The following is a 13,763-nucleotide window of genomic DNA, read 5'->3' as shown; positions in this document are numbered from 1 at the left end:
TGTCTGTTACCGAGATCATAATTTATATGACTCGTCTACTCCTATTTATTCAACAACGTGTTTCTCTTCCCTCTCTTCTTTATTTCTTCATTATCTTCTCTCTCAAGCTATTCTATCTCTGTAAACACTACATCCGATTCTAAGAGGACGGCATCGGCCAAGCCCCCGCTGCAGCAGTGGCTTGGCCTATTCTATCTCCGTCCCTGGACACAAACTAGAATGAGAAGAAACTCTTGATTGAAAAAAAGGCTAGGATTGAAAATCGTGGCAAAGGTAAAGTAGTTATTGCGTCCTTAAATATATATACCTACTTGTTTAGTCTTTCTTGTCGTCGTAGATGAGCGCATCTTTTCCATCGACATCAAAACATCACCATATTTGTAAATTTTGAGAGGAAAAATACACTTCATTTTAGTCCAATCCATATTTTGATGATGATCAAAATCAAAAGCATAATTACCCATTCAGCTTGTAGTCGAGTTGTTTCTTTGTCTTCGCTGTCTTTGCTTGGTGTGCGTAGTGCTCCAAGTGATTGTGGTATGTTGTTTTATTTTCTTTGTTTTTGTTTTGTACCTTTCGCTCGCCTCTCGTTGAGGGTTTGAGCATTTTGGTGCATCTTATGCACCTATCAAAATAAAAAAATAAAAAATAAAAAAGATCTTGTAGTCCATGGTCCAAGGTTGGTCCGACTTAGTATTCCTTCACCAACCAAATGACAATTTCAATCCAAGTCCCAAGCTTATTATTATCCAAATTTTTTTCAATTAATATACAAAAGTTTCTATAAGTTTAAGAAAACCCTATCAATTTTTTTTCGTACGCGTTTGTATATCATCGTTCTAATAGCTATTAACGATGTTACATTTATAATTATCACTTACAAATTTCTAACACATGTCACTTGATATTAGTACAAAGTAGAAAGTTGATTGTCATCGCAACAAAATAAAGACGTAAACACTTTTAATTGTATAACATGAAACATAATATAACTGGATACATATGATCATCAACATCCAAGTAACGTCCGGATGAAATGATTGAAAATTATTTAATAATATAACCGGATACATATGTTATATCTAGCACTTACTTACTCCTTAGCTACGTCAAACAATAATAGTTTCGTTTTGTCATTTTCGTGATAAATATTCCATTTGTTTTTTATTATTAATAATAGACCTTACATTTCACTAACTTCATCTCACTCACATTTTATTATATTGTGACACTATTCTTGGAAGAACGTCGATCTTTTAGCCGAATTATTTTGCCTTTGTTTTGTTTCGACGATTGAAAGATTATAGTATATGCTTGATCAGTTAAGATGAGTTTCAAAATTACGTTTATTACTTAGAATAACAACAAGATAAGACAAATAAAAATAATTTGTCTTTTCTATGCAAATAGAAGAAATTAAAAACTACTCTCTCCGTCTTTGAAAAACATGAACTATTTCCTTTTGAATCCATTCCTGAAAATATAAACTGTTGAAGTTTGAAAACTTCTTCCTCTCTAATGAGATGAGATCCATTCTCCACAAAAATACTTAAAAGCTTTTTCTTTTTTATATCTTTCTTAATATTTTTTTAATTATGCACTAAAACTGGTGTCAAACTAAATGTTAATATTTTTGAGGGACGAGAGGGCGTAAAAAAAATAAAGTACATATTCGAACTATCTATATTTAAAGAAATTTTTAGGCCTAAAGGCACAAAAGAAATCAGAGTACAAAAATATAACATACTTGGGCCTTATAAAAGATAATAGTAAAAAATAATATTCTCGGGCCTAGTAAAAATTAACATAAGAATTCCTCACCCATTTTGTTTTGTTGAGCACACTTATGGAATAATCGACTATTTGCAATAAATTTTGGACAATCAAGAAATCAATTTCAATTAAACCCAACGATATCTACGTTTCATTCTCTTCCACAATCTCCACACTTTAAAATAATGAGAGAACAGACAGTTAGAAGGTAAAGAGTTACATAAGCAAACAATTTACACAAGATAGGTTTTAGAAAGTCCAGCAACACCAAAGGTAATCACAAACTTGGACTCTGTTCAAATTTTTTTGAGCATATACAACACCATTAATAGATGGATGTTAGAAAACAAAATACTACTAATAACGTGGACCTCACGATCTACATTTATGGTAAAATTCATCATCAGTATAAAATAAAAACTTTTTGAGTTTTATGTTAAGAACTTCGTCTTGACATGATCAACAAAAATCATGCATCGATTGAACCCAATAAATATATTTTTTTAAAATTATAGATCCGAGAAATTGTTAGATGTGAAATGCAAACAGTAAGCCAATAATCTCATAAATTATTATAACAAGTAGCATATGAGATCGTAAATGAAAATAATAAAATTAGAATCAACATTATTATATTAAAATTGTAAATAAAAAATATACAATGTAATAACAATGAAAAAAAATAAGTAATAAAACTTTAGTTAATATGAGAATTAAAAATATATACTATATATAATGCATTGTAACATAAATGAATACACTTCTGAAATCAAAAATTTAAAATAAATCCATATAAATTTGCTAAATCAAAGTAATTGACTAGAATTTGGTATGATTTACCTCAACAGTACTGGCTATAAAGGAATTAGAGAGAATAAGGAATAGAATATGGAAGTAGAGCTTTCCCATTGTTGCCGTGACAATTGTGTTAAAATTGGATAATTAAAGAAAAAATGAAATGTAAAACCTCCCACTCTCTCACTCACTCCATATAGGCTTGCAAAATATGTGTGACAGTAAACTAAATTAGTGGGGCAGCGGTTACTAAAATGGTCGTCTATAATTTGCACACAATTCAGTAAAAAAAATAATTTTATTTAAATAATAATATTTATTTTAAAAGGGCATTTTCTTAAATATCCCCAAAATTTAAAGGACATTTCCTTAAATACCCTCAAGACATAGATAGATTAGTCCAAAATGAATTTTATATCAGTTTACAATTTGATTAAGGCAGCTGTTATTATTAGGGAAAGACGTTCAGTTACACGTATTACTAGCGGGTCGTCGTTGACTACACTTGTCACACTTATGTAAACAAATTCTTCATTCGTCCATGAAATTTTGTCACAATTTTCCATTTACAACGGTCTCACAAATTTGTCACATTTCATTTTTACCTTTTAAGTAGTGGACACGCATTCTACTAATTTATTCACACTCATATTTTATTATAAAACAGTACGTTAAAAATGAGAACTCATGTCCTACCAACTTTTTCCAACCCACTTTCTATTACATTTTTTTAAAATCCATGTACGTCCGGTCAAACTATGATAAAATCTAAGGAACGGAGGGAAGTATACTAGATAATAGAACTACTCCATTATGTGGTATAAATTAATTTTGCTGCTATAATTTCACAAATATAAAAATAAATAGATAAAATTTGATAACTTGTATGCACGAAAAATTGCAAGGTTATTAAGAAAGTACTAGTGAAACCCAAGTTGAAATATACCCACGAGAGTAAAAATTACGAGAAATCAAATTACGGACATGTAGAGTACTCCCTCCATTCCAAAGAAGATGACACACTTGGGAGATAACACGAGATTTTAGGAAATGTTTTGTGTGTCGAGTGGTGAGAGAAAAATATGATTTTTAATTGATATGAGAGAAATTTTCTAAAAAAGAGGAAATATGACATATTTTGTGGGAAAAGCCCAAAAAGATGTGTGGCAAAAACTAACGTAATTACGGAAGGAGTAGTAATACATAGGGCCTTATAAAAGAAAGTCAAAAATTCCAGTCTGGGCCTAGTAAAAACATAAGAAAGTTTCAAAAATTCCTCAAGCCCATTTTGTTTTGTTTAGCCCACTTTTGGAAGAATCAAATAAATCTTGCGTACCCATTCTATTATCAGTAATTCACCTCAACTCTTTGGAACTAATATAATTGGACAATCAATTCAGAAATCAATTTCAATTAATCCCAGCAGTATATAGTATATATACGTTTCATTCTCTTCCACAATCTGAACACTTTCAATTAATCAGAGAATAGAGAACTAGAAGATAAAGTGAAGCAAAAGGAGCTGCAATTGCACAAGATAGGTAATCACAAACTTGAATTTTCTTTGTGCATAATTGCATATACAACACTTAGCATTAACAAACAGATGGATGTATAGTTCTCGACTAAATTTTTTGTTGGGCCTTCATTTTGCTAGACTCAATAATTCTTTTTGAGCTTGAGTAATTTTCGGTCCGCAAAATAAAAGTAAACAAAATGTAAGAGCATTCACGAAGTCAACGATATCCTTCATTCCATAACTATACTATTCATGGCCATCTCTACTTTTTGCCCCATCCTTCCTTATCTAAGAAACAACATCCACAATCATTCATTTCTTAACAATCCTTCACTATTCATCAATATCACTATTTTATTTATTTTATTTTTTCATAATAAATTTAATTTTTAAATTAAATATTATATTAAAATTATAAAAATAAAATTTCATTGATAAAACCATAATTCCATAATAGGAGAGTAAAATGAAAAAAAAAGGGGGAAAAGCATTAATATTTGGAGAAGTGGAAATTTTTAACCAATTTAAATATTTCTTTGTTTAAAAATATCAAAATTTAAATATGTGGCCTGCCAAAATCGGATCCTCCATCAATAACTGAAGACCATTTGTGACGGTGCACCCTCATCAGCCTCCCTTAACCATCCGTCCCAGCGGGGACTGAGGTCAAAAAGAATGGTGGCGACACCATTGTGGATGCTCTTAATGTTTAGGCTAGCTAATTAATTGTTGGAGCTGATTAGTTAATTCCGGAGACGACAATTTAATTTCGTGAGTAATCAATTTAAAGAAATTATTAGTATTTTTGAATTCATTAATTCAATTTATTAAATTTTAAAGAAAGAAATTAAGAGAGAGTGCGGAGAGAATTTACGAAACCTGAGCCGCTGCTCTGTTTCCGGCCCAATACTATATAATTTTATGTATTTTATCACTCTTTTTAATATTTCCTAAATTGAGCGGCTAATTTGATATTAACGTTTGTTTCCACCCTCGAAACGTGCTTATGTGAGAAACGTTCCAATTTATAACTAGAAAAATCAATTGATGAATTAGCTTTGTCAAGTATGCCAATGCCTAATGATGTGGTGTTTGGCGTATATATTAGTAATAATTTTGGTTGAGTATTGAACATTTTTTTGGCTTTGTGGCTCTTTTTTTATCATATCTGGTAAAACTCATCATCGGTATAAAATAAAAAATTGTTGAGTATTATGTTAAGATCTTCGTCTTGACATGATCGAAAATACTCAAGCATCGATTAAACTCATCTTTTTTTACCGAGTATAAATAAATATTTTTTAAATTATAGGGCAGAGAATTATTAGATGTAAACTGCAAAAAGTAAGCCAATAAGCTCATAAATTATTAATAATTAGTCCAAAATGGTCTACATCAGTTTACAAGTTGATTGAGCAGCTGTTACTATTAAGGAAAGACTTTATCTTTAGGTGTATTAGTAATCCATTCTAATTTGTCTAGGTTGGACACCAATGCATGCTATTTGCATCTTTGAGATAAGAAATAAATTGTCATAAACTGAGATAAGGCATAAATTATATATCCACTTTTGACGTTTGCCTTAGTTATATGTGATAAGTATGATCTTGTAACTTAAGTAAGATTATTGAAGGATAAATATACATTGGTTCTTCTTCAATTTAACATTAATTTGTTCGTGTTACATGCATTAATTGACCAACTTAATTGTGCAAATTACACTTGTGTTTAAAACTTTTGCCAGTGAGTGTTTTTTTTGCTTTCGTTTTTGAAAATTTTTTATTCCGAATAAAACTCATGTTAGAATAATTCACTATATTTTAAATTTTTAAGTTAGGGCCGTGTGTAACTTCAATTTTTCATTTACATTTATGGTATGGGAAAATTTCAAATTACATAATTACAAGTAGTAGTACTTTTCATCGACCCTATGTATAGTAATGTCGTTAAATAATTTGACTCAAAGGCCCCCGTCTCACACGATCCTTTTTCACTTACGATTAACGTGTGTACATTATTGTAACACCCATGTAATATGTAGAAATTTGTCTGAAAATTATTTCGGACATGAATTTTAATAAAGTAATGTTTAATGAGTTAAAAGGAAATAATATAAAGTAAAAAAATAGAATAAATAAAAAAAATAGAAAATAAAATTTAAAAATTTAAAAATTAGTGCTATACTCCCTCCATCCCGCAGAATACGTCATTTAGGATTGACTACATGTTTTAATACGTGCTTGGTAAAGTTTGAGAGAAGGAGAAAATAGTTGAAATTGTATAGTGGAAGATGAAGCCCATGAATAATTAAATACGAAAGAAAGGAGAAAAAGATTGTAATAAATAGATACGAACTATTTCTATAGGACATACGAAAAAAGAAATATGCTATATTTATATTAAATGAGGAAGTAATTTTTTATTGAAAGAAGAGAAGTCACTATTAGGAATATGAATCGCTTATCTTGGAGTGTATTATGTATTTTAATGCGGCTGCTGCTTATGTATATTAGCAATGCATTAACAATTGAAAACGCGAAGGATTTTGAGGTCAAATAACAAGTAAATACTATTGAATTTTAATTTAACTTGAAAACGTGGAGTATTTTGTAGGATATGGAAAATAAACATTTTTTAGCTAAGCTAGGCCATGAAGATGATGATGACCAAACGTAAAAGTTCTGAGAAATTAATAATTCAACTTGTATGTGTGATTGCTTTCAGTATTAATGCCTACATATTTGGAATTATAGAACTTTATAGTACTAATTTTCAATCCAATTTTAAATAGTGCACACGTATTTTGGAAATGATTAATCTTAACACCATTTTCAATCCAATTTGAGTGATAACGAATAGATACAAATATTTTAAAATTAATCTTCTATTTATAGATAAGATTAATTAATTTATAGTTGTGGTCATTTTATTTTTAAATAATCACTTATATTTTATTATTAATTTATCTATTCATTCCAAGTAAACTATTAATTTAAATTAATTTTCTATATGTATATGAAGAATTACCATAATACTCCGTGACATACTAATTGTTCACTACTTTCGAATTTATTAACTTTATATGATAAAAGTGAAAAATAAATTCAATCTATGCAGAGTCGTTAATTTGGTCCAATAAACTCTTGATAATAAATAAAAATTCAACTACAGTATAGTACTACTAAATAAAATAAGATAAAAATGGTACATGGATGTTGGACAAAAAAAAGTGAACATAGCCAACGAATAAAATTGGAACTAAACCAGTACATATTTTTATCAATTTAGTCCCTAAACTATAACATACTCCATATAGCTTGGAGATCCATTGTCCAACAAAATCAACAATAAAATCATGATTATTCTCACTATTTTATTCTATTTGAATATCATATTTTATCCATGAATGTCTAGCAGAAGTTGGAAAAGTTTTCATATGTATTAAGTTTAAAATAATGTATTACACTAAACCATATACTCCATATTTCTATCAAAATGATTTACTTAATTGCAATATTCTTATAAATGATTTTAGTCGTAAAATCTGTATAGTTAGTTAAACGACAAAAACTAATAACATTCTGAATGCTTTAATTAAAATCCATAATATAATATTTTATTAAATAGATTATTAATGTTTTTTTAAAAGGAATAAATTGTTTAATATAAACTTAAACAACCATTTATAGATGCAAAAGTAAACTATCTGTTTATACTATTGTAACCTTTACTGTATGGTCGGTCACATATAGTAGTTCAGATTTAAAAAATTTTAATTCAATTGAACTGTCTTCCATTATAGTACTCTTCATCATGAGAATTGTTATAGTTCATGTTACCTAAAATTAATTAATTTGGTTTTACATGTCATCAATTATTAGTCCATCTAGAAAAATTAATTTAAACATGAATTCAAATAATTATTTTTAACTGTTAAAAGATTTTAGTTTATACATAATATGGTGAATTGAGTGATTATAAAAACTGGAATACTTGAAATTATTGAAACTTATTATACGTTTCTTCTGAAATAAATTTGTAAGTACGAACCCAAGACATGCAACGTGTAACATTAATAATTTTCAACATGCGTAAGATGGAAACGTTATCCATATTCCAGAAATCTTAATATAATACTGCAATAAATCAAAACATGAGAGATGGTAGGCTATGTACAAATTTGATTTACAATTTGGTCTCCAACATTATCAAATTTACATCAAATCACCACTGGATTAATTTTTCCATGTGTTAATAACTTAATATAGGGGTCTAATTAAAATTCAACGTTTTTCTTCTGCACTTCAAACTTAAAGAAAAATGATATACATATGCCTAAAATCAAGAGCTTATCCAAATATTAATTCGGTACGACAAAGCAGGTGTATAAAGATCAATTATGAAACAACAATCTCACAAAGTAAATTAAAAATTGAAAAAAAATACTTCCTGATTTGAATTTCAAAACAGTTATACTACCAAACAAAAATAAATTTGAATATATAAAATAAGAATAATTGTTGTATTCAAATTTGAAAATCTACGATAAATTATAGGTTTTTTTAAATGAGTTTGTGAGCTTTACATGAGGCGAAAATTTAATTATTATCAGCTCGTCATTTTTCACAAGAAATTTAGTATTGTTTCTATAATAACAAATTCATCTGTTAAAGTTAAGGAAATATCTTCATAACACATAATATCTAGCTACAAATAGCTTAGAATTTTCATGCATTAGATCACCATATTTCCCTTCTTCAGTTGTGGCTATAAATACATCAATTCCTATATTCCATAACAAAATCACACTTCTCAAAACACACAAACACAATATACACACACCACACACAAATACAGTAAGAATGTTGCTAAGCAATATCAAGTTTCCTTAGCTTAAAGTTCCCCAAAACTATTGATCATAACCACTTCCCCTTTTCCAATATCAATAGTGTTGGAAATAAGAATGTTTTGTCAAGTGGAAGAAAAGTTCTTTATGATGGATACACCTACTTCAACTCTCCTTGTCACCCTCTTGAGCAGAGCTGCATCATCAAGAATTCAATGCAGCAGCAGATGCTGGGATAGGAATTCTTCCTTTTTTTCCACGGGAAGAACATCCTTCTCACCGGTGCCATGACTTCTTCTTGGAAAAAGGTATATTTTTATTAATATTGTGTCTGATATTTTGATATTTTACGCATGCTTATATTGATATTTATACATGTATTACATCTGTATAATATGATTCATATGTCGAGATATTAACGATTTTCAAAATATATTAGCATCCAAAAAATATAACTCCCTCATTCCCACAATATGAGTCGTATTTAGTTGTGGCGAGTTTTAAAAATATAAGAAAAGTGAGTTGAATAAGTAAGTGAAATTACCCACATCAATCCCACTTTAGGAGTCCTAGTTGAGTTCGACACGCGTTTTAAGAAATGTAAAGGAAAGTTGGTGAAAAAGATAGTGGAGTATGGGTTCTACTTTTATATTAGTTTTATAATAAAATGTGAGTAGAAAAAGGTTATTGGAATATGGGGCCTAATACTATTTATGGAATATTCTAACTTAGGGAACTCTAAAGTGGGACACCTAAAAATGGTAAATCGGGACTCCTAAAATGGGACGGAGGAGTATGTATTAGTTTTATAATAAATGTGAGTGAAATAAGTTAGTGGAATATATAACCTACTTACCATTTATGATAAAAGTGAATAGGACTCTTATTATGTGACAGAACTTAAATGGCAAAATATGATTCTTATTGTGTGGCGGAGGAGTACTTATCAAATTTCTTAATCCGAACATATGCAATAATGATGACATTAGAATCCTTGTAAAATCACCTTCAATATGATTTGTGAAAATAAATTAAATCAAGAATATGTAGAATTAAAAGTTTTGGATTAGTTTTGGTGAAAAGTCAATATTTTAAAAACAAGACCTATAAGTGAACCAGTATAGATATTAGTACATGGTCAACTACTGCAGCACTATATAATATATATAAAAAATATAAAATCCATTTTTTGATATTTATGTTAGTACTATACACACACAACTTATATCTTACATATATGTACTTGTTTTATTTGATCAGTTCTTGTGGAGAAGATATTAGATCAATGTCTGTGGGCAAAATCTACTTACTGATCAAAGGCCAGGACAAAGAGGCTGCATCTACCAGATTAACAAATGAAGTGAGTTCTTACCAATTTCAAAATGCTTGTAATAATATTTATATACTACTCCTATTTAACATAATTCCTTTGAATGTTTTTAGATAACAAACTCGGACTTATTCAAAACTCTGAAGGAAGAACTTGGGGATTCCTACGAAGCCATGATCTGAGAGGAAGCTGATACCTATTGCCGGAAATATCTGTAGACCGAATCTCGGAATGGATTCTCAATCTATTACTCAGAAGTTCGAAAGATGTCGATGTCATAATCCAATCTGCAGCTTCCACAGTCTTGAATGACAGGTTCGTTTAGTTCATTTTCGTTTCTTGTCAGAAGGAATCATCTCAAATACGAATGACAATCCCTCCGTTCACAATGAAATGGTCTTTCATTTTGTTCTGTCCACAAAAATTAGTCCATTTTAGTTTTGGTAACATAGGCATAGCCCATCACATTTTCTCTATAAAAGTTATATCTTGATCAATATGTTAATTTGGTTGATTTTAATTGGTTTCATTTTAGGATTAGGAGTTAAGATATAGATTTAAAAGATGTGTATTTTGGAGAAATCACACGTATTTTGGAGAATGAAATAAACTTGTCTATATATTTTGATAATAGGTATGACTTGTTGGTGGATGCAAACATGAGTGCCCCCCAACGATTGATGAGGTTTGCAAAGACATGCAATAATCTCACTCTCTTTAAGCATATTTCTACTGAATACTTGGCATGAATTCTCTTTTAACAGATTAGTCTTTGGAAAATATTCTCTTATTTGGTCTATCACAAATTTACTACTAGTATTAATTTGAAATTGAAATGACAGCTTATGTTAGTGGAAAAAGAAGGGTTGATCATGGAAAAGCCATTTATAATGGGAGGGAATGGAAGAAAGGAGGAATATTGTGTTGAATCAGCCCTACTTGACTTAGTTGAGAGAATAACTTGATTCTCAAATTATCATCTTCTTCCTCTACCCAACATGATCTTACCAAAAATCTCAAAGGCTTGCCCAAGACAGGTATACTACAATTCATTTATTCTTATGATACTTATGCAAATGCATCATAAGAGAATGATTGAACTGATTGTAAAACATAAAAACCCCAGTTTCTTGAATTCAAAATTTATTATTAATAATATAAAATTAATTGCATAACAACTAAAATGCTAATTATAAGTGGTTTGAAAACCACAGGAACTCAAAAATCAAATTCATTGTACATCGTTATAGCGATGACTTTGATTCCTTGGTCAGTTTACCAAGCCCATTGCGAATTTCAGGTTATTCTGGCATGGTTAATGTGTCCAGGTATTGTCATTGGAACTTCAACATATATCAATAAATCACAAATAAACTTCATGTACTTTTTTTTATCGTTGAGATATAAGTATTTACCTATTTTGGATATGATAATGTAACAGAGCAACAAAGATTTGGATGGCATAATTCATATCACATGACTAAAGCTATGGGAGAAATGGCTCTTGAAATAAGAGGAGATGTGCCTTTGCTTGTTATAAGGCCCACTGTTATTGAAAGCACCTATAGAGACCCTTTCCCTGGATGGATACCTGAGGAAATAGGTATTTATCTGGCTAACTAATTTAATTTCCAATATTTATTTTGCATCATTTTTAATGATAATTGAATTTAGGATGTTTGATCCTGTCATTGTAGCCTATGGAAGGACAACTACCAGGGTTTTTGGAGACTCTCAAGTGGTCATGGATGTTGTAAGTTCAAGTCATTGTTAAATGGAATTAATTAGAATGGATTTTTTGGTCAATAGTTTCATTAAGAAGTAGTATTAATTTTTATCTAATCAGATACCAGTAGATATGGTAGCAAATACAACAATTGCAGCTATTGCAAGGAGGCTTATGCATAGGCCACAGCCACAGCCTAGTGTTTACCATGTTGCATCTAGTGCTACAATCTCCTATTATATTCTGATTTTGAATACCTTTTCCACTACTTCAACTCAGCTCCTCTTATCCCATCTCAAAAAATTTCCAAGAATTAAATATTTTGACAATTTCAAAATTTCTCTGAATACACAGAAATTCAATCAATGGTGATGAAGGTGACTCTAAATCCCCCGAAATCAAGCTAAAGCCAAAGTTGCATATGTAACAAACTTTGCAAGCTGTATGAGTTCATAGGATTTTTTCAGTGCAAGGTACATTATCTTGATTAACATTGGGTCTGGATTTCTTAGAGAATTTATTACCTTATATAAATCAATATATTTAAAATATATATTATTGTTCAGGTTTGACACATCGAACACAAAGAAGTTAATTGAAGCAATGTCAAAGGAGGAAAGAGTTAGCTTTGAAATTGGATGCAAGCAATATAGAGTGGAAGAAGTACTTTGAGGAAATTCATATTCCTGGTTTGATAAAACATATGGTCAATGGCTCTATGTAAATCATTTGTATAAAAGTTATTTTGGTAATATACTTATATGTATGATTGTCTCCGTTGTTTCTCAAATTATTTTGGTAATAATATGTTTTGTGAAACTAATGCTTTGGATTGGATCTTAAACTCTTTCAATTGGTGTTTGCATACTGTTAGATAAGTTTTGACTAGCTAGATAAGTTTTGTAATATTTATTTTTAAATAATCAAGATAATCATTTTTGAATATAGAATATCCGATTTTATAAATATAACACAAATCTATAGTATTGAATTATATAAATAACAATAATGCTTAATAAGCTCATATTTTAATATAATAAAAGAAAAATATTGAGGAAAAAATACAGAAAATTTGGCAGATAAATATTGAAAGCTATAAGAAACCCTAATTCATAGTCTCTTTGCAAGATTACTTCACAAATCTACCACCAGAAATCACGACAGGCATCCTCTCACGCCTCCCTCTCTGAAGCCGTGCAATCATCAAGTGCGTTTGCAAAGCATGGCTCAATCTGCTCGAGTCCGATGATTTCAGTCAAATCCCATCTTTCCAAAATCAAAACCCCACCCGTCCTAGTTCGCATAATATCAACCGAGTTTCACTCAACTTGGTGCACAATTTTCGAAATTGAAGGCGAAGCGAAGCCAATACGGAAAGCAATGATCTTCACTACCTCATGCAGCTCTCTGATTTCAATATCCCTCATGCATACTTGGATTTAATGGCAGGCATCTCCGTTAATGGATTGCTTCTTCTATACTCAGAGGTAGCACTCCTCTTTACATATGCAATCCGATCACTCGTTAGTATATCCAGCTCTCCTGCCCTGAGGAATACATTGAAGATTCTAGTTGCAATTTGGATTTGGCGTGAGCAAATTAAGTGGACAGTATAAAGTGGTCTGCTTCAATGCGGACGCTAGATCCGACTCTCATTATGTATACACCCTTGGAACACGAACATGGAGGCACGTTGAAGCCGGTGCTGCTTCTGGTTTCAGATTCTATTTCGGAATCGGATGCACTATATGTAATGGCAATCTCCATTGGATGG

At 30.2% G+C, this 13,763-nt stretch overlaps 1 pseudogene; it reads left to right on the top strand.

The window, feature by feature from the left end:
• The first annotated feature begins 10,218 nt into the window (after positions 1-10,218).
• Positions 10,219-12,820, top strand: LOC125199114 (annotated as a pseudogene).
• Positions 12,821-13,763: the final 943 nt, after the last annotated feature.

This window comes from Salvia hispanica, unplaced genomic scaffold, assembly GCF_023119035.1.
Source record: "Salvia hispanica cultivar TCC Black 2014 unplaced genomic scaffold, UniMelb_Shisp_WGS_1.0 HiC_scaffold_382, whole genome shotgun sequence".
NCBI classification, from domain to species: Eukaryota; Viridiplantae; Streptophyta; class Magnoliopsida; order Lamiales; family Lamiaceae; genus Salvia; species Salvia hispanica.
This window is presented reverse-complemented; position numbering and strand designations above follow the sequence as displayed.